This window comes from Lutra lutra, chromosome 14 (genome assembly GCF_902655055.1).
Source record: "Lutra lutra chromosome 14, mLutLut1.2, whole genome shotgun sequence".
Classification (NCBI taxonomy): Eukaryota; Metazoa; Chordata; class Mammalia; order Carnivora; family Mustelidae; genus Lutra; species Lutra lutra.
The window spans coordinates 7118087-7145959 of NC_062291.1; the positions used below are offsets into that span (position 1 = coordinate 7118087).

Below are 27873 nucleotides of genomic sequence, written 5' to 3' on the forward strand. Positions count from 1 at the left end.
TGGACACATAACTTCAGAGGGGAGAAAGAATAAATTAACAGCGGCATGAAGAAAATGTTTTGGGACTGGAGAGAGTTGGTGAACGTACTTCCTGCCTGTCACAATGGTTAGACTGGTGGTTTTTATCCTAAGTGTACTTTATCATAATCAATTAATTAATGGGTGTCCACCAGACACAGATCCAGAGAAATGGAATGAAGAGAAGAAAATTGCACAGGAGTCCTTGGCATACACTGTTCACAGATACACAAACCACATCCACTTAAGAAGACCCCCCGCACAGGGGCGCCTGGGTGGCTCAGTGGGTTAAGCCTCTGCCTTCGGCTCAGGTCATGATCCCAGGGTCCTGGGATCGAGCCCCACATGGGGCTCTCTGCTCAGCAGGAAGCCTGCTTCCCCTCCTCTCTCTCTCTCTCTGCCTGCCTCTCTGCCTACTTGTGATCTCTCTCTCTGTCAAATAAATAAATAAAATCTTTAAAAAAAAAAGATGACCCCCCACATACATTGGGGTGAGCCTACAAGGGTAACGGTAAGTTGAGCATCACATTAAAAGAAAAAAATAAATAACAGTGTCTAGCCATCCAAAGGAAATCCTCTAAACTAGGAAAGAGATTTGCAGGGATTGGCAAACTAGGGCCTCTTTGCCAAGTCCAGCCCCGTGCCTGTTTCTGTGTGGCTTGTGAACTAAGAATGGTTTTCAGATTTTCTAATGGCTGAGGAAAAAAATCAAAAGAAGACATGCATTTCGTGAGCCGTGGAAATGAAATGCAGTTGAAATTTTAGTGCCCCTAAATAAACTTTTCCTGGTAAGTGCCCATTCGTGTAGGTATCGTCCTTGGTGATTTGGAACTCCAAGGCAGAATCAAGTGATGGTGACAGAGAGCATATGGGCAAATGATCACAAAGTAGTAAAGGTTTCTTCTGTGGTTCTTTTTTTTTTTTTTTTTCATTTGTTCATGAGATACAGAGAGAGAGAGAGGCAAAGGGAGAGGCAGGCTCCCTGCTGAACAAGGAGCCTGACGTGGGACTCGATTTCAGGAACCTGGGATTACGACCTGAGCTAAAGGCAGACGCTTAACAGGCTGAGCCAACCAGGCGCCCCTCCTCTGGGGCTCTTTAAGAAGAAGTTTGCCAAAGCTTGCTCTGGAAGATGGATGATTCTTCAGATGAACTGTAGACTGTCCCAGAGTCTTGGGCTTGTGCTGGGGGCCACCATATTGATCCAGCAGCCTCCGGAGAGAGGTTCAACAAAGAGAGAGAGAGAGTCTGGTCCAGTGCCTCTGAGGGGCCTGCCCTGCTGAGCAACAAGCTGGAGGCAGAAGGATGGCAGAGAGGACAGGGAACCTTGTGGGTCCTAGGCCGCTGGGTAACAACACTCCCACCTCCCATGTGCTCCAACACACCATCACCCACGGCATCTGCTTCCTGCTTTTCTCCTTTCACAGCTCCCGCGTGTGCTCACGTAAGTAAGTGTCTGGGTGCCCCAGCGTCGGAAAGGGAGGGACTGAGGCACAACTGAGGGCTTGGTGGGCGCCCAATAACAGAGCTGGGGCTCTTCGTTCCTAAGACTCTCCCGTAAGGTGGGCAATACGAGCCCCATTTTATCCATAATGTCAACTCCTTTTTTCTTTTTCTGAGCCATTGCCCTGGTCCCCAGGGTTCTTCTACGAGCTTTATGTAAATTAAATCATTGAATCCTCAGGACTAGTCTATAAATAGGTACAATTACTATTCTCCTTTTATAATCATGACAACTGGGTCCACAGTGTATGACGTTAAGTTGCTCAAAAAGAGAACACAGAACCGGGATTTGAACCCCGGCGCTTTGGCATGAAGGCCAGGTCCTCACTGCTCAGCTAGACCGTCTCCCAGTGCAGACAGCCCAGAGTGGTTCTCGGTTCTGCTCGAGGCAACGCAGATGGCCACAGCAGAGCGCCATTCAAACCATGTTACCCCCCTTCAGCACCACGCTCTTCACCAGATCCTCTGCGTGGGCGCTGGTGCCAGGACACGCACAGCCAGACACCGCTCTTTGATCAAGAAACCACCACACCCGTCAATTCTAAATCTCCTCTGATACCTAGTGATGAATTTGACAAGGAGTAAAGGGAAAAGCTGTCCTCCTGGTTCTGAGCTGGAGTCCTAGCTTTTCAGCGGGTTCTTTCCAGAACTGAGAAGATCAACTCCATTACCATTGTCTGTAAGACACTGACTAAGAAGAGGAACTTGCTCTGATAGATGTAGTGTATCCAGGGAGGGAGAGAACTTCTTTGGCTCTAAACTGGCTCAGAAGGCTGGGGAGACTGAGGGAAATTTTCCATGTGCCATCATATATTTGTACTCATCTGTGATTCAGGTAGCAGAGACAAGCGCTCGTTCTAAACAAAGAGGTGTTCACAGTAAACAGCCTAATAAGGGAGTCCGCAGGGAAGGGTGAGAATGTGGGTTCATGAGACTCCTGTCTGCCCAGCACGGACTGCGGTTGGTCGGCAGCTGCTTGGAAGAACAAGACACCTTGAAATGATCTGGAAGACCAGATGCGAGACACCAGAGAGCAAAATGAACCTCCGTTTCTTCTTTCTTTATGTGTGTGTGGGTCCGGCTCTGCAGGTTTAAGGAAAAGACTGGACCCCAGGAGGCAGGAGAGAGAAGGAGCCTTTCCTCTTCCCCTTCCCCAACTGCTACTCCTCCCCACCCTGCCCACTGCCCTGCTACCAGAGGGAGCCAGCAGTTGTAGACCAGAGATGCTCCAGTGACCTGGCTTTGGTGAGTGTGGGAACGGAGAATCAGAGCATTTGGCAGGTGCATACATGCTATTCCATTGATACAAACAGGAATATAGGATTGAGCTGGTGAGAATGTTCCTGGTAATTGCACCCAGGGAGACCCTGCAGTTGGCATTTCTTTTTTTTTTTTTAAAGATTTTATTTATTTATTTGACAGAGAGAAATCACAAGTAGGCAGAGAGGCAGGCAGAGAGAGAGGAGGAAGCAGGCTCCCTGCTGAGCAGAAAGCCCGATGCGGGGCTCGAACCCAGGACCTGGGATCATGACCTGAGCCGAAGGCAGCGGCTTAACCCACTGAGCCACCCAGGCGCCCCGCAGTTGGCATTTCTAAAGGGAAAAAAGATCTTAGAAGCCGATAAGGTGGTGGTTAGTTGCCCTTCTGTACATAAGAGCTGGTATTCATTTTGACGGCAGCCCTGCAAAAAGATATGACAGCTACCTTTGTTTTTAGCTTTAATCAAATTCCCTCAACCCTTGATTCTATTTGGCAAACACTGAACGGCCGCTTCGAGCCAGGCCTTGTGTCAGCCTCTGGGGGAACAAGGTCCATCAGTCACAGTCCCTGACCTCAAGGAGTTCGCCGTCCAGCACCTTCTGCGGACCTCTGAGGAGTCAATCCCAAGTGTTGTGCTTGTTGACTTGTGTTTTTCTGGGCAGAAATGCAGCCACCTGGGACTCACAGCTGCGTGTCCCTGTCCTCCCAGGGGACCCTTCTCTCTGTTCTCCAACCACTCAGTGGGCTGAGCACTCGTGACAGCTCTGTAATCTCAGCCAAAAAGAGCTGCCTCACTCTTTGTTCCGGTGAAACTCTGGGTCGGCCTGTAATTACCGCCATGCTGCAACCTGGAGCCTCGGATGAGTACAGATTTCCAAACGGTGCTCATAATTCCTGCCAGAGCTACCCCGCCAACTTCAGGCATAAATGCCAGCCTGAGCTGAGGGTTGAGTGCCGGTGCCATAACATGAGATTTGGGGCCATACAACAAACGGATGGAAACTCAGCAAACACCTGCAGCAAGCCGGCACACCCGCATTCACACACGCCGCTTCTTCCTGCGGCTCTGACCCCGCCACTTGTGGGGTCCCACTGCAAATTTCTAGAAAAAACAATCCATCTTGAGCACAGTCCGTTGAAAACTAAACACGAGCCATCTGATACGTTCTCAGACAGATCAGCAGGGCCGTGTTGGGTTTCCTCTGGTTCTTCTACAGGAACACGCCCAGGTGGGGTTTGTACCAGAGTGATCTCTAGCCCCCGATCCCAGGAACTGACCAAGAAGGGTCAAGGTTGCCGTGTTTAGAAAGTGAAAGCCACAGGCATCATTTGGCAAAAGTTACCAGACTTTTATCAGCCGTCTTCCGAATAGGCTCTGGCACGCAGCGGGTTTGGCAATCTTTTCACGGCAGCAAAAGATAAGGACGTTAATAAAGAATTTCCAAGAATGCACTGTGAGCCAGGTCTTGTGATGAGAGCTTTACAGGCCTCGGGTCCCGGGGGCCCAAAATGAGTGCTCTTATCATTCCCATTTCACAGAGGGGAAAACTGAGCTTTCCCAAGGGGAGCCATTGGCCCCTCCTTCTGTTACCATGCTCACTCCTGCTGCTCCCCAGGGCGCTGAGCAGCACAGACAGAGGGAGAAGCACAAAGACTGCAGGCCGCCCTGGTTCCAGAATGTGGGGAGGAGGGGGAAGGTGTCCATTTCCTTGTCCTTGGCGACAGAGTCTCCCTTCCGGGGCTTTTGGCCTCGGTACATTCAGACACCTTGGTCCCCGGCCTCCTGTCCTTCATCTGGGTGGAGCTTGTCTGTTTCATGTCCGTCTTTCCCCATCTATCCCCTGCCGACCTCTGTCCTCGCCGTGTGGCTTCCGCACTTACACGAGTACGTACCTGTCCCGAGGTAAACGTGCACTCCTGCCCGTGCATGGGGTATACGTGTGTGCGTATACACACAGACATCCGTGTGTGTGACCCTAAGTTCTACAGATGGGCCTGCGGCGTCCCCTCTGTTGCCTTCTCTCAGCTGACGGTTCTTACGTTTTCTTCTGTCCGCGAATCTCGCTCATTGCTTCTGGCGGCCCAGGGTGTTGTACCCTGTGCCTCTCTCTGCACCCCGATGTGTGAGTATGAGTGTAAGTGTGGTCCCACGGGTGTGTGCACGTGGGGGATAGTTGTGCATTGTCAGCTAGCCGTCACTCGAGTGTGTGTTCCTTCAAGGTAGGGACGTTGCTTTATAGCCTCCACAAATAGAACCGTGCCAGGCCACAGAGGTTCTCAGTAAATATTTGTTGACTAAATGAATGAATCCACATCCACCACAATGTGCTTTTTCTCCGGTGAAGGACACCCAGGTGGTCTCTTACTCTGCTGCTGTAAACCCAGCACGGAGGAGAGTGGCTGGGTCAGGAGGTCGTTCCTACTGAGTCCTCCCTTCCCCCACCCCCAGCCCTTCCTTCCCTCCTGCTCCCTGCCTTCCCCTCTCACTCCTTCCCCCACCCTCTCTCTGTCTCTCCTTCCCTCCTATTTTTTACATTCATTCCACTCCGAGTTCCTTGTCCGAGTCCCCCACAGGCAGATGAAACAAAGAATGTTTGTGTTCCTTGAGCCTCACTTCAATTCAGTATAAATGAAATCATTCTTTACGTCACCATGATTGAGACATTAATCCTGACCAGATACCCGGGACCTCTGATCATGCATGTTTAACATTTATTTAGATTTAACAAGTATTTATGGAGTCCCTCTCTGTGCAAACCTCTGTGACAGGCGGGGAAGGGTGAGGAGGAGGCATGGGGAGCCGACCCTGTCCTCACAGTGGGGGAGAAGGGGGACAACGCAGGGGGTACCCACAGCGGGACGTGGGCAGACGTGGGCAGCCAGGCGCAGACTGGGTGCCTGTGTCGTGGAATGTGTCGCTTTCTGGTCTGTGCTAGAAACCCCTGGGTGCAAATTTGAGAGGAACAGGATATATGTAGTCCCCTGGTATCTCCCCACAAATTCAAACGAACATCATGTCCCTTTCAGCATGATGCACAAAGGACATAACGTTATGTAGTGGTTCTGCCCAAAGTGCGTCATCTGAACCTAATCCCAAGGAACCAATCAGACAGGCCCAGGTGAGGGGCATTCTAGAAGCCCTGTGTGGTTTGACATGAGCGACACAGCAAGGCTAAAGAGCCTATCCCAGAGTGAAGGAGATGAGCGCGGCACGAAACTGCGGACAAAGTGTGATGCTGGGTTGGCTCCTGGAATAGGGAAAAGCAATTTCTCTAAAAGATAGTATTGGGTTGATTGGTGAAATTTGAATATGGGCTCTATAGTAGATCATATGTCGTATTAATGCTGAATTTCCTGAATACGACAATTGTATTGTCGCTTTAGACGTGTGTGCGTGTAGTCAGTTTACTTATATATGTATATATCTGTGTGTGTGTGTGTATTTATATATATCTAGAAACTGAAATCTGAAACTAGCTCTTGTAGTCCACCAACCAAAACTAGTGCAAACATAACAAGGAACAGGTCAGAAGAAAGTGAACCCAGGAATTGGGAGATATAGCTATCTAGCTATCTAGCTAGCTATCTAGCTAGCTAGCTATATAGATATAGATATAGTTATAGCTATCTAGCTAGTTAGCTAGATAGCTATATCTCCCAATTCCTAGAAGCAAGGGGCAAAATACTACAATTACTGCAATTCACTTCTCAGATGGTCCCACAAAAATATCCGTAATGATAGCATGTACACAGAGGAGGAAAAGATTTTAAAAGGCGGCAAAACATTAGTACTCGGAGGACATGGAGGCTGTATAGAGTTCATTGAACTTGTCGTTTTCAGAGTAAAACGTTTGTCAGTCTGTCTTGGTGTTCGTAAACACGAGGCAGGGGTGGATGAGCCACATGACGATGAGCCCCTTACGGCCCCAAGAATAAGTATCATTTATTGTTAGTGCCCCGAGCCACATGTGCGGAAACTCACCCAAGACTCGCAGCTGGTGTGCGACGAGCGGGGACTGAAGCCGGGTGGGTAGGCTCCAAGAACTCCTTCCTCCGCCGGTGGGGACTGCAGGGGAGACTCCCAATCCCACCCTCATCATGTTACTGACGGGGCGGCCATGGGCAGGCTACTAGCCTCAGCTGCCGAAAGTGATTTTTTAAAAATAAGGTTTACATGAGGTGCCTGGCTCTCTCAGTCAATAGAGCATGTGACTCTTGATCTTGGGGTCATGAGTTCAAGCCCCATGTTGGGTGTAGAGTTTACTTAAAAAAAAAAAAAAAAGCAACAACAAGGGTTATAAAAGCACCCTTCTGGGGTTAAATGAGGTAGAGCATGTTAAGGGCCCAAAAAAGTGTTTGGGGCACAATAAACATATCATCGTGTGGAGCTTTTTGGAACCTGGGCCTGTCCGGTGGTTGCTCCTAAATTGTATTGGTGCCCAAAGGTGATTAGACGGAAATGAGTGACCGCAGAGACGAAGCCGGCTTGAGACAGGGAAATCGTCACATGTGAAATGCACGTAGAGCAGGGGGACCTCCCACGGAATGACCGGAATCCACTGCAGAGCGCTGGGCGGTTCTCCTGACCACCTTCACTTCCGAGGCCCTTCCCGGATCGTGGGGTAAGTGTCCAGAGCCAGAGCTGCCATCGCCTGCAGGGAATGCCAAAGGAAGGCCATATTTCGTCTGTCCTATGAGCAAACAGCTTGTGCTTGCTCTGGCAGCACATATACTGAACGAACAGCTCATTCGCTTTGGGTCCCGTCTATGCTGACAGAAGCCCCTTGGTAAGAATGCTCAACTCTGTCTCCATCTCTGTCTGTCTGTCTCTCTCTAGACACACACATACACACTCACTCCATCACAGTACCGAGGGGTCCTTTGGGCCGAATCCCCCATAAACATGTACAGTAACACCGCCCTCTGCCTGTCTACACTAACCACCATGACTCTGCAGGTCATTTCTGTTGGAGATGACACGGTTCCCAAGAGTCCCTATGACAAGCACCCGAGAGGCGAGCACAGGAACTGTGCTGTTCAGAGGTAGATAGGGTTAGTGGGCTATCTTTGACTACAGTTGTTCCTTTAGGGACAGAAAAGGCTGAAGCTGGAAGTTATTTGTGGAGATTGAATATATATAGAGAGAGAGTCAGAGAGACGGAGACAGACAGGGAGACAGAGAGAGAGACACAGACTCGATTAGCAGCCTGGAAATGGATTAGCGACCCGGAAGTCAAGGTTTGGCAAAAGTGGTAACCAGTAGGCAGTGGGGTTTGGGAAGTTTGGGATCAAGGTACCCACAGAAAGGGGAAACCTGAAGGGAGCGCCTGTAGTCCCTCAGCCCGAACTAGCCCAAACATAACTAGGAACAGGTCAGAAAAAAGCAAACCCAGGAATTTAGGCCTTTTTGAGGCGACCCTCTTGGCCAAGGGTTTCCTGTTCCTTCTCAGGGCCAGGCGAGGCTGGTGGAGGGTCCTGCCCGGGGTGCTGGGGGCCAGGTGGGGGCCTCGCAGCTGGGCTGGTGGGGGGACCTCGAGCCTCAGCTGTCCTGCAGAGAAGACACAACTTTGAAAGGGAGATTTCTTCATGAGAGTCTTGGACCCCTTCAGCATGGATTTAAACTACTTTTAGGTGGCTGCCTGTGGGACATGAACTGTCCTCTGGGATTTGCTGTGACCCTCATTAGCTTAAATCTGCCATCACACCCTTCACTGTCCCTTGCCTCCACCTTGCCCATCAACATGACTCAACCTAGCCCAGGTTCTTAAGAGTTTTAAGGTGGCCAAACTTCGATAAACATCCCCCACGAGAGAGTAACCATGGGCCCGGCTTCCTCCCGACAGTGCATGTGTGTATGTATGTCACACGTACAATCACAACCCCTGTGTGTTGCCGGACTTGCCTCTGTTGAAAGAGAACACTTTGTTGAGGAGCCTGAGTGCCTGGAAGGAAGTTGCTCAATCGAAGTGGAAACCAAACCCTGGCTTCGGTTTCCTTGGGAAATTTTGCAGTAACTGTTTCTATGTAGTTAGGTAGCACGGGCTTGACCAAGGCCCCAACCTAGACCCAGCCACAGCATAACAGACAAGAGCTGTGCGTAGACCTAGAGCTGTCCTGCAGGTCATTTGTGCCATCCTGGAGCCTGGAGGCCTTTGAGTCTTGCAGGAAACCACCGAGGCTGGCAGTGTAGCAGCTGTTTTTCTAAGTCTGCTACGGATCCGAGAGAAGGAGGAGGGAGGGAGGAGAGGGAGAGGAGGGTTTGGTGCAAAGCAGATTCACTTCCACCTATTGTCTCTAATAAGCCCACATTTGGAAGGGGATTCTGTTGTCAGTGAAAAGGGACAAGGAGTTAGCGATTACAGATCTGCCTTTGCTTTTTCGCTGATGAGGAAGTAAGTCCAGAGATGTGAAGTGGCCCGAGGTTGTGAGTTTACGGTAAGTGCAGAGGCTTCTGGCTTCCCGCCCAGTGCCTGTTCTCACAAACCACCCCCCACTCCCCCATCTGTCCACAAATAGCACTGAGGACAGCAGAGTGACAGGTGACAATCCGTCAGTCACTCAATCATCTATTGCTGTCGGTTAGGCCGGCTTACCGTGCCAGCACCTTGAGGCCCAGACAGGCTTTAGATCATGTCGTCTTCCCCACAAAGAGCTTCATCTGTACTCTGAGATGTGACACATTTTCAGAAGGTGTAACTATCGTGCAAAACCAGGATGAAAGAGTGTGGACATCAATGCCATGACAATCAGAGGAGGGAGAGTGGTCTCCCTGGTGGGCTTCACGGAGGAGGTGAGCCCAACCCTGGGCTTTGGAGATTGCCTTCCAGGCACAAGGGCAGGAGGGCAGCCAGGGACCCTGTAGGCATAGTGTCAGCGGCAGAAACAGAGGGGTAAGGACCTAAGAGGGTATCCTGGTGTCGGGAGTATGTTCATACTAGAGGAGATGGCCTGGACCTGCTGGGTTCCCCCTCCCACCTGACTGATGGGAAAGTCACAGTAATACAGTAGCTTGTTAACAGCCACTGCTGGGTCCTTAGATCAGACCTTCATCGACCCTCCACCCCAGCCTTCTCTCTGCTCTTCTAGCCCGGTACCTGGCTTCCCCATCCTTCTGATGGCCCCAGAATTCTCTTGCTAAATAGCCAGTTACTATGTCCTCACTCTGCTTTTAGACCCAAGCAAGCCATTGCCCGTAGGATAAGTCCACACTCCTTTGCAGACGAGCCTGGGCTCATGTCCTCACAGCCACTTCCTATAAACAACATCCATTGCCCCCCATGAGGCAACAGCAGCTGAATCCTCCATGCCTTCCTGGCATATTTCCCACCTCACAGAAAGTCTTTGGAACTATTTATCTGCTGCGTTTTCTTTGAGACTCACCTCAAATGCATCACCTCCTCCATGAAGCCTCCCTTTCTTTCAGCTCAGGTTCCCAGCCCCGAGCTCTGATGTCACATCATTGTTCCTGTTTCCATATTTGTTTAAATATCTACCTCTTCTAGAAGCCAAAGCTGGGCATCTGGGGCCTGATTCTCAGTCTGTTTTGCCCAGGGCCTGGGGTAGCTCATGGTTCATAGAGTGCGACTGAACAAAGATCGGCTGAATGAAAGAATGAGTGGGAAAATGTGACAGAGAAGAGTGAAAAATGGAGGTAGATTTTCAGGTTATTGGGGCAGAGTGTGTAGAGAACACTCTGTGCACATCTGGGCCCCATTCTGCCCCAAGAATGGTTGGGGTTTGCCCCTGTTGGGGTCATCCCCCATGTGCTACTGAGCCCCCATCCTGGCTCTAGGGGGGTGCAGGGAGGCACTCCTGGTCCGAGCTGACTGCAGTGACCACAACACAGACATTTCACACACTTTAAAAAGCCTATTTTGACGGTAAAAGCCAAAAAATGACATAGAAAGTTAGGACGAAAAAAATGAAGTTAGCCATATTCCCACGACCTCAGTATGATCAATGACCATTATTTTTTTTATTTTCCATCCAGTCCTTTTCCTCATGTCTTGTGATGGTTAATTTTATGTGCCTGCCTAATGGGCTAAAGGGTGAATAGAGGGCTGGTTAAACATTATTCTGGAGGTATCTCTGAGATCCTTTCCTAAAGAGATTAGCGTTTCAATAGAAATATTGATAGTAGACTGAGTAACCGATGGCCTCACCAATGCCCATGGGCATCATTCGTCCATGAGGGCCTGAAGAGAACAGAAAGGCAAAGGAAGGGTAAATTGTCTCCTCCTGAGCTGGGACGTTCATCTGTTCCTGCCCTTGGCCATCAGTGCTCCCGGCTCTCAGGCCTTCAGACTTGTACTGGTACTTACACTATTGTCTCCCCTGGATCTCAGGCCTTCGGGTTTGGACTGGGATGACCCCATGGGCTTTCCTGGGCCTCCAGCTAGCAGACAGCCGACCGTGGGACTTCTCAGCCTCCGTAACTGCTGAGCCAGTCCCTCAGGATAAACCTTTTTCTGAAACACCTCTATGTTGTACATCTTAAACTTAGACAATGTCATATGCCAATTGCATCTTGGTAAACTGGAAAAGAAATCTCGTTTTGTGTCCTGTCAATATTCCTAATGGTTCTGTTTCTCCGGAGAACCCTAATTCATGTCTAGAGTTACAATTATGGTTTTTTAAATCTAGCACAGAAGCAGGAAATAAAAATTCTTGAGAACAGCTCTTTTGATTCCCTTCCAGGGCTCTGCATACAATGGGTGCTCCATAAGGAGTTTAGGTAGACTGACATGTGTCCTGTCCAAAAGCTTTTCTGAAAGGAAGGGTCACCATGGCAGTGACCCTTCCAGAAGGAAGCCTGTGATCACATCTCTCCAGCTTTCTCTTTTCCTCCCTTTACTTCAAATTTTTCAGTATTCAGCCAGTCATTCGGTCAACAAACATTTAGTGAGTGCCAGTGATGGCATGGGCCCGGTGACAGAGTCGGACTAGTAAGCCAGTCCCCATGCTTACCGGCCTGCAGCCCGCCGTCCACCCTCGTGACAGGACTGCAGCCCCAGAGACCCCTCAAGACCTTTTACTGGTGGCTCGTTGCTCAGCACTTGTCCGGTTCAAAGAGTCCCTGCGTACTCAGGTCCCTGCTTTTGTGTGTGCCGCACCCAGAAGCAGAATAATCGTCCAGCTGTCCTGGGAACAGCCAACAGTTGGGATTGTGTCAGCGAGTCTTTGTTCGGTTCCTATAAAGGATGGTCTATTGGGTAATAATCCGTTCCAAATGGAAAACACGCCTTTCAGAAGGCCTGAAATTAATTATTGCCACATCCCCCTCAGGCCCACAAACAGTTCTTTCTCTATGAAAGAACAAGCTTTCCTAACTAGAAGGAGTCTCAAAAACATCTTTTCTAGCTTTAAAAATCATGGGATCTGGCCTCGGAGACAAGCAAAGGACCAGAGCGTGTGAGGAGTGCTTCCTGACGGAGGCAAGGCCACGGGGGCTGGTGTGGGCAGAACCAGCGTGTCCTTGGAGGGCAGTCACGCTTCTCAAACTGTTCTTCTGTGCAGGGAACATGAGGGAGGGCGGGCTTGTGAAGGCGAGGCTGTCACGGGGCAGCGCTTGGGGGAAAGCGTCACACAGGTGACACACTACGGGAACTTAGGAGGAGTTTGTCTCCAATCCTGACAAGAATCACGTGAACCTGTGGCAGGTCAGAATTCTTCAGCCTCCCTCATAAACTCACAAGCCCAGGATGAGGCAGATTTCTTACATGCCAGGGCTCCTGAAGGACAGGCCGCTGATGAGGGTGTCCTCTGGAACTTTCTGTAAGCACAGGCACAGACAGACACACACACACACACACACACACACACACACACACACACACTGTCACAGGCCCAACTCTCTCCCCCTGATATTCCTGTGTTGAAGTCTTGACTCTCAGTAAAGTGACAGCATTTGGACACAGGACCTTTAAAAGAGGCATTTAAGGTTAAATGAGGTCATTAGAGGAGTTACTCCACTCTAATTGGTGTCATTATAATAAAATGAGATTAGGGCCCAGACACACAGAGGGATGACCATGTGAAGACACAGGGGAAGGCGGCCACCTTAAAGCCACGGACAGAGACCTTAGAAGAAGCCAAACCTGCTGAGGGGGAGAGTATGTGACCTCAGAATGTGCTGCTTTTTGATTATTTTGAGCTGAAGGCAGTCAAGACCCAGAACATTCAGAAAAAAAAATTTCTCTCTCTCTTAATTGCCTAGAAGAATTTAAATGGGGTCCTGGCCTCAAATAACAGCAATGGCCAGAGATAATGGTCTTACCTGAAAGACAAACCTGCAAGGCACGACAAGCATCTGTTCTTCTCGTGGTCTGTGCCGTAGACCACCCCCTCCTCCGCCAAAGCCCCAAGCCTCTATCTGCTCCAGCTTAGGATGGTATAATAAGCCTCAGTTGTCTGACTCCCTCAAGGTCTCATATTTTTATGGGGCTCCTGCACATACAAAGTTAAATTTGATTTCTCCCTGTTAATCTATCTCATGTCAATTTAGTGTATCAGCGAAGAACATAGAGGGGTAGAAGGAAAATATTTCCTTCCCTACATGGTCAGCACCTTGATCTCAGACCTCTTGCCTCCAGATCTGTGAGAAAATTAACTTATATAGTTTAAGCTGCTCGGTCTGTGGTAATTTGTGGCAGCTCAAGCGGACTAGTACACCCACATTCACACGTCCTCTCACTCCTATAGAAACTCACATAGAAACACCCCCATTCACACACACACAAACTCACATACTTAAACACCATCCAGACTCATGTATTCAAACACACTCACACACATATCCTCACACACTTATACACACACAAATCACACACCTTCTATACTCACCCACCCAGAAATGCTCACACTCATCTCAAACACACTCACTCATGCTCTTGCTCACTCACACTTATTACCCAGACTCACACTCGAATACTCACATACTCATTCCCAAAGATGAATACATTCTCTCTCACAGACACACAGACTTACATATTCAAACACACTCGCTCACATTTACACACTCATGGACACAGACACACTCATCTCCCATCCCCACCCACACCATCTGTGTAATTATTGATCTACTTGCACACCCACACCTTATCCTTACACACACTTCCTTGAGCCCAGAGACTTAGGCTATTGTGGCTCAGGCCTGCACTGAGGCCTGTTCCCTTCCTTTGCTCCCTGTCAAGCTCAGTCCTCTTGCTAGAACCTTGGATGCATCCTGGAGCCCTTTGCCCGGACTCTGACTTCTTGCATCTGGCCCTCCGTGGGTGCCTGGCACTTTGCTCTCCTGTCTCCAACCTTGGCCTGGACAGGAGCTGGGAAGCCTAGATTCTGTTGACCATGGGCGAGGAGCAAACGCTCTGAGCCTCAGGACTCTTGCCTCTAAAATCAGTAACGTCGGCTACCGCAGTGTTTCTCAGAGTGTGGTCTCCGAACCAAGAGCATCAGGATCACCTGGGACTTATTAGAAACGCACATTCTCAGCCTCTACCCAGACATACTGAATCAGAACCTATGCAGGGTAGAGCCCAGAAATGTACGCGTTAATGTGTCTTTGGGTAGTTCTGATCCAAGTTTGAGAACCACTGGACTGGATGATCTCTAAGATTTCTGCGAGGGAATAAACCTCCCAGACTCGTTGTACGCATGTATGGTAACTAAGATTGGCGTTATTTATGGTTATTTATGGTTATTTATTACGGGTTATTTATGGCACAGATCTCCTGTGCCCATTCCCTTCCAGACATTATCTCTACCATCCCCTAAAAGAGGCATCATTAGAAGTGTTTCCCAGATGAGTGAAATGAGGCCCAGAGAGGCTAAGTAACTCATGAGGGGACACACAGCTGGAGAGGAACAGGAGGAGGACTGATATGGGGCCTCCTCACCGTGCAATCCCCGCACCCCCCATGGGCTACCATTGTGACGAGTGCCTGACCTCCTTTCGGCACTCAAGGAACGTCATTTTCTGGTGGTCCTGTGACCCTCGGGTCCCTGCTCTTCCCACCTTACCTGGCCTGGCTCGAGTCCAGCTCCTCTCACCCCTGGCCCCAGATCCACCTTCCTCTGATTTCCCCCCTGGGGCATCCCCGCCGCTGCCCAGGTGCCACATGTCTGGAGTCAGTTCCAGACTGTCGAGGCCTGGAAAGAAACGCATCTTCTCTCCTCCCAACCTCTCCTTAAAAGAGAGCAGCCTGCAGGCTGATGTGGAGACTCTCAGAGATCCTCACAGCATTCAGACCCTGGTGGGAGAAACAATGCTTTCCTAAGGTTTCCCTAGATGAAACCCGAGGCCTGCGGGCACTGAGCAGAAGGCGAGCCCCGCCCGGGATGGGTGTGCGCGGCTGGGTCAGCTCGAGACCCACTTCGCCTTTTTCTGGTGTTAGTGGCGTGGCCCTACGGGGCCTCAAAACCCCGCTCTTCTCAGCAGTGACTGCCGGGCCATCCCCCACCGAAAAGACAGGGATTTTGTTTTCTCACTGCTCTGGCCCTGGGCCACGCACACGGAAGTTCTTAATCAATGTTTGTTGACTGACTGACTAGATGTCGTTCCATCTACTGGCTTCTGCCTCATGGGAGAAAGTCTCACACACACACATACAGACACACACACGCACGCACGCACGCACGCACGCACACGCTCCGGGGCTGCTGGAGGACAAGGAGGCTTGACAAGGAGGGTGGTGAGGGGCCTGGGCCAAAGCCTGAGGGCGTTGGGTGTGAGAATGGGTCTTTCACAGTTGAGGTCTGGAAAAAGAAGCTACACTGAGCCTAGAGGAAAAATACCAGAAATTGAAAATTAGGCCTGAGACCTGAGAATGATGTTTTTCAAACGACGGGTGAGGTCTGCTTACAAAAATTAGGATTTGTGTGGAGGGCAAAAAGGTCACTCACAGGGGCGAAGAGGGCCCCAGGCCAGTGCACTTCCCTGGGAGTCTGGGTCACAGCCGCCGTGGCGTGGCCCCGCGGCCAGGGCTGATTTGGTGAATGCAGAGGCACGCTGAGAGGGGGTGGCTCGTGGGCTGGACTTTCACCTGCAGGGACAGAGCTTCGGTTCCACTTTCCGCCCGCAGAGAATTCCTGCCTGCCTGGCCCTTCAGGGAAGCGTCACTTTGCAACAGGGAACTCACGGCCAGCTGGCCTTGCCCAAGATCGAGTTGCAACAGGGCTGGGCGGAGACTCCAGGCCTTCTGTGACCCGATGAAGACCCAGTCCTCCCAGTCCTCCCAGTCCTCCTACCCCAGCTCCTCCTCTCCGCCAGCGCTTTTCCCCTCGGATTCAGCGGGTCATCCAGAAATTCCGGCAATTCTGTGACCCGGGCCAGGGATCCGCAGCCTGGGCTGGGCTCACCTTCCCTGGAGATGCTGCCCATGGCAGTGTTCTTGGACCTGCTCAGGCTGGAACCCGTGTGTCGCTGCTGCCCTCTAGATGCAGGTCATGGTCGCTGAGAGAGAGGAGGATTGTGGACAAAACCCCAGTGAAGGCTGGTGGCCCAAGACAGCGATACATCAGCTGTTTTGCTGAGATAAGCCTGTGTGTGAGGTTAACAAGTTAACATTCACTGGGGGCGCACACAGGTCCCGCCCTCCGCCGGCTGCCCTCCTGCGGGCATTCCCGTCGTTATAAAGAAGGACACAGGGCTGCGGGACAGACTGGCTCCCTGGAGTGCAATCGCAGAGAGGTGGAATTGTCCCAGGGATGGACGGACTCAGTCCCGGCAGAGGCCTCACGACCCGTGTGATCCAGCTTCGAGAACAGCCTCCCCAGTCCTGTCGTGCTTCTGGCTTAGGGGTGCGCTGGATGTCAGCCGAGACTCTCCGGCACCGACACCTGGCACGGAGAGTAAGCACCTACACGTGCTGGGTTCCTCCAGCCCAGCCCCGCCGGGAGTGTGGATGCCTCCTAACAATAGTTTTGTAGAGCAAACAATACATGTTGTTGGGAATTTAAATAACTATGAAGGGGGCCAAAAGATGCAACCTTCCACTTATTAAATGAAAAAAATAAATCCTGGGCTCGTCATGGGTACTATGCTGACTATATCGTCAATGATACCAATTTGCACGTTTGAAAATTGATAAGAGATGTTGCAAGTTTTTATCACAAGGAAGAGAACATGCAACTCTGTATGGTGATGGCTGTTATCTAGAGTTACTGTGGTGATCGCTTCTCCATGTGTGCAGACGTCAAATCCTGATGGGGGACACCTGGAACTAATATCATGTTATCTGTCAATTATAGCTCGAAAAAAAAGGAATTTTTACAAATAGCCATGAGGTTTTGTAAGCAACATATAAGCACGAAGTGGATCTTTGAGTAGTGAATGAATAATACAAAAAGAATACAGCAGAGGAGCTCTAATCGCCAACTAACCCCACGCTAAAATCCCGATTCTCCTCCGTGTTCAAAGTACTTGTTAATAATGAGCAGATGATACACTGCCCTGGGGAGAGGAGCTTTTATCTTTGCTTCAACTCCAGATGCACAAGCAAATACTATTTAAAAAAAATGAAATGGGTGACCAGCAAATTCTAGCTTTTCAAAATAAAGGAATGATTCCTCAGTTGTATCACCAGGGTACATCAAAGGCAGGAAGAGCGAAGGAAATAAAAATATTAAAGGAGTCACTAAGCTCAGGGCTGGGATGATCATAACATCGCAGTGAAATGAACAGATACGGCTTCTCCACACAGTGGCCAGTTTCTGGCCCCTGAAGAGGACAGGTCAGTGATGTGACCCTCTGCTAGGACCGTAGGACCCACTGAGGAGGGACGCCCACAGCAGCCATTTGTTTCCTCCCCAGCTCCTTGGGCACCCCCCGTTCTGCCTGACACAGTTTGCTTGGCTCAAGGCTGCTTTACTCCCCACTGTCCCCTGTGACCCTGTGACTCAAGTCAGGGTCACAGGAATCTCACATGCAAATTGCCACAAAGCCTTTGAGAGAAGCCTGAAGCCTTCCAGAACACAGAACTCCCTAACATATCAAAACCCACTTCCCTGAAGATGTGGGCAGCTGTCTCAATTCTTTTTGACAAGAGAAGCATAAAATATTCATATTCATTAAATAGAATCATTTGTCCTAAAATAACATGTCCGCTTACCTCTGGGCAGAAAGCGTCGTCTGCTTATGCTTAGGGCCCCGGTGCCCGGCTTCTGGGCAAAGTCTTCAAAAAGATGTGACCAGGGGCGCCTGGGTGGCTCAGTGGGCTAGGCCTTTGCCTTCGGCTCGGGACGTGATCCCAGGGTCCTGGGATCGGGCCCCGAGTTGGGCTCTCTGCTCAGCGGGGGGCCTGCTTCCTCCTCTTCTCTCTGCCTGCTTCTCTGCCTACTTGTGATCTCTGTCTGTCAAACAAATAAATAAATAAAATCTTTAAAAAAAAAATGTGACCACCAGTTGACCCAAGCCAGGCCCAGGCAATCAGAAGCTTCTCGGCCCCTCCCCTGTCCTCAGAATGGGGGTCTTGCTTGCCTCTCCTATTCCTAGAGGCGGCTCCAAGGACGCAGCCTCGAGATAATGACGTGGTGTTGAGAACACCTGCCCAGTCTACTTAACTGGCCCCAGTTAAGGCCTCTCTCTGTAGAAACTGTTAAGATCTGGTGAGCAGCTGTAGGATCCATTCCCTTTGCCTCTGCCCAAGATGAGTCTTCTATCCAAGTTCCCTTTGTGTATTAAACCTGACACCAGGGGCCCCTGGCTGGCTCAGTCGGTGAAGCATCTGCCTTTGGCTCAGGGAATGATCTCAAGATCCTGGGAACAAGTCCTGCATCGGGCTCCTTGCTCAGCAGGGAGTCTGCTCCTCTCGCTCCCTGCTTGTGCTCTCTCTCTTTCAAATAAATAGATAAAATCTTAAAAAACAAAACAAAAACAAAAACCACCTCTCACCCACCGACCTGGAGTAGGCTGCCTCTTCCTTCGGCCTCCCCCTGACCTCCGTGTGTGGGGTAGTTTCAGATTATACTGGGGAGGCTCCCACGAGTGTTAAGAACCAACATCATCAGTCAAATCACCCCCTAGGTGAACAGGCGGTGGCTGCGCTGTTCCCTCACCGGGCTCAGTTCCCTAAGCCGGGTTCTCAACTCCCGAGGCTCACCCAGATTGTGTTTCAGGACTCGCGTTGTGCTCAGTCTATGTAGCTCAGCTCTGCGGTGACACAGGTGTGAGTCGGGAGCCGGCCAGCACCACGGTAGACTCCCCGGCCCTGAGCATGCACAGCCTGCACCTGTCCTGCATCTGTTTCCCACTTAGTGACCCCCCCGTAAGTAGTGGCCAACAGTGCTCATGGCTGACCTGCGCCACCTGGGGCTCTGCAAACCAGCTTTCATAAGGCTGTTCTCTTCTTGGACACCCGGGAGCACCAGTGAGGACAGATACCCAGTGTCTCTGGGGTGTGTTGTGTGTGCAGAGCAAGATGCACCTCTCCGGCCCACACTCATGGGGCAGCGGGCTGGTGTGTGTGGGGCCACATCTAGGCGACAAGAGAGAGTTTGGGCTGGAGGCACATTCATTTTGGTGGGAATATGTCAGCTTCCCCTGCATTAGCCCCATCCGTGCCTCCGTCCCTCCCTCCAAAACTTAGGGTGTGCCTGTTATGTCTGTGTTGTTTGCCTGCAGGATTCCAGGCATCGGGAAAGCAAAGAGGAGTAAGACAGTGTTCTTGCCTTCAAAACACTCACGGGCCAGTGTGGAATGTGGACACAGAAATAGGCCATTTCAGTGCTGTGTGAAAAGTGCCCTGGGGAGGGCGAGTTGTTGGGTGCAGTTGGCTGCGGGCAATGACATAAGGGAGAGAGAGAGCCAGAGTGAAGACTTAATCCACTCCTGGGTCTCCGGGGACCCCCGAGGCTGCACTAGGGGGCATGGCCCATCCTGCTGAGCCTTTTGCAGGAGTACTTCATCCCCCAAAGGGCAGGAGCAGGCGGCCCTCCCCAGAGCCACAGCTTCCTCTTTGTCACTTCCACATGGTGCCCTTGTCCGTGGACAGGAACTGCTGCAAGCCCTTGCGAGCCACGGCTGAGCGGCCCTGGAGATGGGGTCAGCGGTCTGTGCACACCCCAGGGACAGCCCGCGGCCGCATCCTGCAGGCAGCGGCTACAGCGACACGCCCAGCCTACCTTCTCGGGGGAGCACAGGGCACGACAGGGACAGGTCTGCTCCCACAGGTGTACACACCTGCCTCCCCCGCCCCCACCCTTGCCAGGCGCAGCCCGTACCCGTGACCTTCAGAAGGATGGAGTTACTCCACAGTCACCACAGTGGGGAAGGGGAACCGAGGAGCTTCTCATTTTCAAGATTCTGCAATTGGCAACATGGGGACCCTCTTCCCCATCTCTCACAACTAGAAATTCTTTTAATTGTAAAGGTAACTCATGCTTATAATAAAGCACTCTGAAGACAGCAGAGGATAGTCTACAATGGAAAGTTAAAATCCTTCTCACTAACCCCGCTAACCCCACCAGCACCCAACCATTCCCCAACCTAGAGCCACTGTGAAGAATTTCTCGTGTCCCCTCCAGGCCCTCCCCATGTGCAAACACATGTGCTTGGTTGTTCCAGAATGGGTAGTAGGATACACAGTGTTCTATGCCTTCCTTATTCACTTAGCTTGGCATTTTGGACATATTTCCATGTTACTCTAGATAACCTGATTTCTCTTTCGTTTTTATCAATCCCTCATCTCTCTTTAAAGGCAATTGATTATACCAATAAAATGCCCTAAACCAGAACTGGCTGGGGGCTGTCTGCCTCCTTACTAGTGAGAAGAGGCAGCAGATTGAAGGAGAAAGAGCATTAGACAGATCAAGCTTGGAATTCTGGCATGCTCGCTGTGTGGTCTTTGGAGGTGTCTTAACCTCTCTGGGCCCGGATGACACATCAGTAAAAATATGATTATATACATGATTTAGGCTAAGGACCAGAGTGTCCTAATTGCTCAGGAATTATAGTTCTTCTTAAATAAATGGAGAGATAAATAAATGGAATGAATTGGAAACCTCAGTGTTATCAAGACATTGATTCTCACCGTGCCTGGGTGGCTCAGTGCATTGAGCATCTGACCCTTGGTTTCGGCTCAGGTTGTGATCTCGGGTCAGGTCGTGCAATCCAGCCCCACACGGGCTCCGCGCTCAGTGGGGAGTCTGCTGAGAGTCTCTCCCCTTTCCCCTCCCCCGCAACTCTCTCTCGCAAATAAATCTTTAAAGGAAAAAAAAAGATAATGATTCTTCCCCGATTTATCTATGGATGCAACCAGCTCCCTATCAACATCTCATAAGGTTCTTTTTTCCCCCAGAAACTTTTTCAGTGATTCTCACCTTGCTGCATACCAAAGTCACTCGTGCAGAGCTCAAAAGAACACTAAGCCTGCTCCCGGCCTCCGAGGTTCTGATTTAAAACAGGGCTGGCCCGGGCAACACAGGGCTGACTAGGGTCACCGGACTGCGGCCACGGGGTTGCTGTTAGCAGCATGGGCTGGAGTCACCTGGGAGGTCTCCTCACCTGAATGTCCGGTGGTCAATGCCTGCTCTAGGCTGGGGCCTCAGCGGGGCCTCCAGGCCAGACACGTCCACGTGGCCTCCCCATGAGGACTGAGCCTCCTCACATTGTGGAGGCCGGGATGCTAGAGAGAGAATCCAGTGCGACCAGGAAACTCTTCTATCTCGAATAGTCTAGCCCAGGCACGACAAGGTAGCCCCTCTCTAGTCACAGGCCCCCTTAGATTCAAAGGAAGGAACGGAAGCATTCTTCTCAGTGGGAGGAATGTCAACATCACATCAAGACAAAACTGTAAGAATATGTGGGATGCGGGGCGCATGGGTGGCCCAGTCGGCTATGCCTCTGTCTTTGGCTCAGGTCATGGTTTCAGGGTCCTGGGATAGAGCCCCATGTTGGACTCTCTGCTCAGCAGGGAGCCTGCTTCTCCCTCTCCCACTACGTATAGATTAAAGCCTCCTGTAAGGTAGAGAAATCCCGAACCCAAAAATCCCTGGGATGTATTATTCACAATATATGAGACAAAGGCTAATTAACTTAAAAATAGATAGGGTGCTTATAAGTCAATAAGATTGTTCCAATTAAAAAAACAAAACAAAACAAACCCAAAAAACTTGTACAGGCAATTGATAGAAGAATTTACAATGATAAATATACATTTAAAAAGTTGAACTCAACTAAGAGAATGTAAGCTTTACTAAACAACCAGCCCTCAGTGTTCATGTGTCTGACTGGCAGAGATGAAAAGAAAAAAGAACTCTTCAAGAATAAAAACGCAGGGAGTAGGTGCTCTCAGACACTCCTGCTGGTGGGAGTATAAGTTGGTACAAACTTCTAGACAGTATATATCAAAAGCTTTACCATTTTGAATAATATTGAGTCTTATTCTAGAGAAGTGAATAAGGACATTTTGATAGAAGTACAATGTTGTTTATTAAGTGTTATTTGCCATAGCAAAGAGAGAGAGAGAGAAAAGAAGCATTCTAAATGTTTGTCTATAAGAGAGTTTGTGAGAGTTGATTGTCCATTCATAGAATATAATACCATTATGGGCATTAAAAGTGATGTTCGTATGCACATTTATTTAAATGGAAAACAAAATACCTAAAAGTATATTAAGCAGGATCCCATTTTTTGTTATATACATTTTACAATATACACATAAGATGATTGTGTGTGTATGTGTGTGTTTACATTTCTGGGATAAGATATCAATGTATTAATGGACTGATTGCTAAATAGTGAGCTTTCTGGTGATTTCTTTTTCTTGAACTTAACCTTGTAATGTAAATGTGTTAAAGAAATACAGAAATACAAGTAAAATTCCATAAAATTTTTTTAAAAATTTAAAAATGCAGTAAAAATAAACCTCTAATTTCTACTTAAAATGTTCTATAAGAAGGGAGGTGGGAAGGATGTGTTGAGTGTGGCCTGTAGAGCAAACCAGATCCAGAGGCACCTTCTACTCTGGTAGTTACAGACTGACTGGCCTTTGGGGAGTTACGTCACTTTGGGCCTCAACTTCCTGACTCGTGCAATGGGCACAATAAATTCTACTTCACAAGATTATTGTGAGGAAGGCACCCCCTTTCGCTTTTACATTCATCAGATGAAACCTTCTTCCTGGAGGGTCCGTACTTAATATTTGAGCCGATCGTTTTGCACCACCAGGCATTAATATCTCCTAAGCAACTAGATACACCCTCGCTGGGTCTCCCTGGCATAGCACCCGCATTTTCTGGAATTCCATGGCAGCCTCCACTTAGATGCACTGGGAACCTGGGCTCCGGAGGGGTGAGTATACACGTCCGTGTACACATGAGCACACTTAGGAAGGCTTCCGTGTGGTCCTCCCAACGTGGACCGTGCTGCTGTGGCAGGGGCGCCACGGACTTCTGCAAACGTTGACTGAGGAAGACAGGATGCTGGGAGGAAGGGCGCTGGGCTCTGTGGGGGGAATCTGCCATTGAGAGGCTTGAAGACACTGAGAAATTGTGACATTTCGACTTCCTTTGGTAGCAGGTGAGGCAACTAACCAGTATTAGGAAAGTTCTAGAGCAGGACGATGGGAAAGCCTAAGCAAAGTCTTTTAGGGAAGTTATCTGGGCCTTCAGGCCTGGGAGCCTCAACACCCCACCCCATATCCCCACCCCACCCCCCATATCGCCACCCCCCCACCCCCCACAAGCAGGCATCGGGAGGCTTTCCCTGCCCTCTAGTGGTCTCCTGTGGCATCGCCTGTGATAAGACCGGCCCGGAGGGAAACCTTGGACGTCTGTCAGGCTGTCACCGGGGCCCATGGAGTCCCAGCTCGCTTCAAGCCACCGTGAAGCCAGCCGGAGAGCCTGTTCTTGAAGCTCCTGTGGCCCTTCCATCCCTTAACTCTGGCTGTTGTTGTTTCACAAAGGCCCCTGCGGTCCTTCCGCACCGTAAGGTGCTTGGCCTGCGGCGGGACCTCCTGACCCCGGAGGAGCCGCGGCCAGTGCCAGTGCGGACAGCGTCGCTGCGGAGGGGCAGGGACGGCGCTGCAGGGGTCCTGGAGCCTCCTCCTTGCAGGCCGGTCGTCCCGGAGCCACTCGCTCCGGCTCCCACTGAAGGAATTTTTCAAGACCACGTTTCCCCCCAACATATCCATTATCTTTGCAACATCTTTGTCACAGGTTTGCTTAGTTCCGCAGGGACGGAAGCTCCAGCGTGTGGTCCATGCTGGCATTTAGGAAATCAAACCCTTACGGCGCCGCGCAGGTGTGTCTGGCGGGACCCGAACGCGAGTGATTTCAGCCCTTCCCGAGAAATCCTAGTGAGTCGGTGTGTCCTTGTCATTCCCATTCCCCATCAAATGTTACTGTGATGTGATGTGCTTCTGTCCTTGGAAGTCTTTCAGGAGCCACCCTGGAAGCATCCCCCAGACAGGAGGGCAAGGAAGGGACTGTGGAGGGAGGCACACGGTGGGGAAGGTCAGGGCGGCCCGTCTGGCGGTTTGGACTTGGTGGGGGCATGTGCAGGGCCACCTTCCCCGTGGGAAGTGGCCTGTGCGTTTACTGTTCTGGCCTCCCCCGCCCGCTTCAGGAGGCTCTGATGTGACAGGAAGTGGAGGTCTCAGGGGAGAAGGTCTGCCCCACACTACCCCTCCCCGTGTAAGCCCTCGAGGAGGAGGATGGCAGCTGGGCCCGCAGGCGCGTGTGGACATCAGCATGGGGGACATGGAGGCCCCCGTGTAGCCGCTGGGAGCACAGACCCCCGTGATCAGTGGCGGGTGGACAACTGGGCACCGGCGTCTCATGCCATCCCTTCCCCAGGCGGGAGACGCCAGGGTAGGGAAGGTCAAGGGGCTCGCTCCAGCCCCTTCCCTGCATCTGCCAAGCTAACGTGAGGGAGCGGACCCTGCCTGCTTGTCAGGTCTGAAATGAGCACTGACTGCAGAGTCTGGAGCAGCCCTTCTGCTCTTCCGCCCTTCAGGAGCACCTGCCGCCCGTTACCCATTGATCCGCAGCACTGATGTGTCCAGACGGTGCACACACCCTCTCGTCCCTAGGGGGCGGGAACAGAGACTCCGCTTCGTACCTCTTTCAGTGTTAAACATTCTAAATTTACCGTTTATGTTTTTTGAGTCAGGAGAACCAATGCATGGTGGTTTTTGCTTTTTTTTTTTTTTTAAGATTTATTTATTTTAGAGAGAGTGTGAGGGAGCGGGGAGGGGCGGAGGGAGAGGGAGAGAATCTCATGCAGGCTCCATGCTAAGCAAGGAGCCCCAATGTGGGGGTTTTGGGGGAACTCGATCCCCCCCCCCGACCCTGAGATCAGGACCTGAGCCGAAACCAAAAGTCAGACACTTACCCCACTGAGTCACTCAAGTACCTGTGGTGATGGTTCTTTAAATCCATGAGTGGATGAATGAAACAGGAGAAGCTGTGCTGGGATTACTAGGCAGACCCCCCAAAACTTCAATTCCTCAGTTAAGAAACCCCAGTTGTCGTGAGTACTGACGTGAAATGGCCGAGGTCGCAGGTGAGATTCACTTCGCTTTAGGACGACTGGCCGAAACGATGGCATTTACATGGCCTGCCTTTCAAGACCCAGCATCTGTTCCCTCTGAGAAGCCTTTTTAGATCAGTTATGCCTTTATTATTTATTTATTTTCAGGTGGACAACGTAGTGATTCGACGACCATATACATCACAAAATGCTCACCACGATACGCGTAGCTGCCGGCTGTCACCGTGTGTCAACGCGATTATCACATTATTGACAGTACTTTTCATCCCTGTGATGCTTTTCTTTCTTTTTCGGATTCTTGAATTATGTACGTGTACGTGTTAGGTAAACTGATCATCTGAGGCATCATCCTCTGGGATGTCCTTTCTCTCTCTATCCCGCCCTGAGAGACCGGCTATGGAGGCTCCACACGTTCCCAGGAGGGATGTCCTTGGGGTGCTGGTGAACAAGGGATAAGCAGGAAGAGAAGTGCAAGGCCACACCCCTGCACGGAGGAGCCCCCAGGGGGGCTCAGAGCCGAGGGAGAGGGTGGGTGAAAGGAAGAAGGGGGCAGCCCACTGACTGCCATGTCCCCCTTGGGGCACGGAGGAACAGCGGCACCTTACCCCTCTGCACTTGTGGCGAGGGAAACACCGTAGCCCCCGTCAGCCAAGGGGCGGGGGTAAGGAGGCTGCAGTGACCCATGAGGACCACAGGACCAAACACCCCAAGACGCACAGAGAGAGACGCTGTAAAATGAGCCGCCAAACACGGCCACCGCCACTGCGGCTTGAAGTCCAGCCTGAGACTAGGGGTGGGGGGTGTTGGCCTGGGGGCATCCTAAGCGGCAGGTCCGCAAGCTGTAGACAGTCTAGATAGGGGTCTGGGGAGAACACTGAGGAAGGAGGGGGTTCAACAGGACTCCTGGATATGACTGAGTTTGAGCCCACAGTGACTAAGAAATGACCTCATGGAACTCGAATCCCCCTAGAGTGAGTTTTCTGCCAACGCAGGACTCCGAGTCTGCAAACCAAAATGAGCTGTGGAACAAACAAGGCTTTTTGGGTATATTTTGTGTGCACCTGTGCAAGCCCCACCTACCAGTTATGCTGTAACACATATCCTAACTGGATGCAAGTATATGTGAGATGATTATGAGGTAGCTTTTTACCTTTTTTTTTTTTTTGAAACAAAACTACAGACAAACATACTCAAAAGTAGAGATCACCAGATCTGCAGGGCCTCGCCCCTTCCTGGAGGCTCTGGGGAAGAACCCACTCCCAGGCCCATTCAGGTGGTAGCAGGACCTGGTTCCGTGTGGTTGTAGGACTGAAGTCTGTTTGCTGACTGTTGGCCAGGACTTGTTCTAGCCGGTAGAGGTAACCTTGCTCCTGGCTCGTAACTGCCTTGCTCCACTCTGAAGACACCCGATGGCCGGTGGCGTCCTTCCTACCTTTCAGCCTCATCTTACCTGCTTTGTGTTTTTGCCTTAATTGATTCTTCTGCCTTCCTCTTCTGGCTGTCAGGGCCCACCTGCATTGTGCAGGATAAAAATCTCCGTTTTTAGGTCGCTAAAAACTATAGGTAACTAATAAATATAACTAATTCTATCTGCAAAGTCTTTTCACAGAAGTATCCAGACCAGAATCTTGGAATCTTTTGAATGTAGGCAACTACCACGTGATCAGCACTTGGCCAATTTCGGTCACAAGCTTTTTTTCTTTCTTTAATTATAGTGATTAAAAAAAAAAAGAACTATACTGAGGTATACCTCACATGCCATACAATTGAGTTATTTAAAGTGCACATTTAGGGGCGCCTGGGTTGCTCAGTGGGTTAGGCCTCTGCCTTCAGCTTGGGTCATGATCCCAGGGTCCTGGGATCGAGCCCCGCATCAGGCTCTCTGCTCAGCAGGAACCCTGCCTCCACCTCTCTCTCTGCCTGCCTCTTTGCCTACTTGTGATCTCTGTCTGTCAAATAAATAAATAGAATCTTTAAAAAAAAAATAAAGTGCACATTTAACAGTTCTTGGTATATTAAGAATATATATTATATTATTTGTATGTATATATTAAGAATATATATTATATTCTTAATTTTTTGAGTTGTGGTAGAATATATATATGTGACATGTGATAAAATTTTCCATTTTAACCATTTTTGAGTGTGCATTTCAATAGCATTGAGTATCACAATGCTGTGCAACCATCACTACCATTTACATCCCAAACTCTTCCAATTACCCTAAATAAAACCTCTGGAACCATTAAGTGATTTCTCTCCTTTCTCCTGCCCTCAGCCCCGGTGACATCGAGTCTACCTTTGGTTTCCGTGAACTTGCCTAATGGAGGGACCTCACATACATGGAATCGGGTAATAGTAGCTCCTGGTGTCTGGCGTATCTCACTCAGCACAGCGACTTTGGATTTCATCCATGCTGCAACGTGCTGGTACTTCCTTCCTTTTCATGGCTGAATGTCCCATCACAGGAGTACGACACTTACTTATCCTTTCGTCTATCAGTGGCACCTGGGCTGTTTCTACCTTCGGTTATGAGAAAATGCCGCTGTGAGCACTGATGGACAAGTAGCTGTTTGAGCCCGACTTCAATTCCCTCAGCTGTA

General features: G+C 50.4%; 1 long non-coding RNA gene across 1 annotated transcript; it reads left to right on the forward strand.

The window, feature by feature from the left end:
• The first annotated feature begins 1107 nt into the window (after positions 1 to 1107).
• Positions 1108 to 27866, forward strand: LOC125084580 (uncharacterized). Its single transcript, XR_007122648.1, has 3 exons — positions 1108 to 1466; positions 2611 to 2766; positions 27549 to 27866. It is a non-coding gene; the product is annotated as an uncharacterized LOC125084580 (long non-coding RNA).
• The last annotated feature ends 7 nt before the right edge of the window (positions 27867 to 27873 follow it).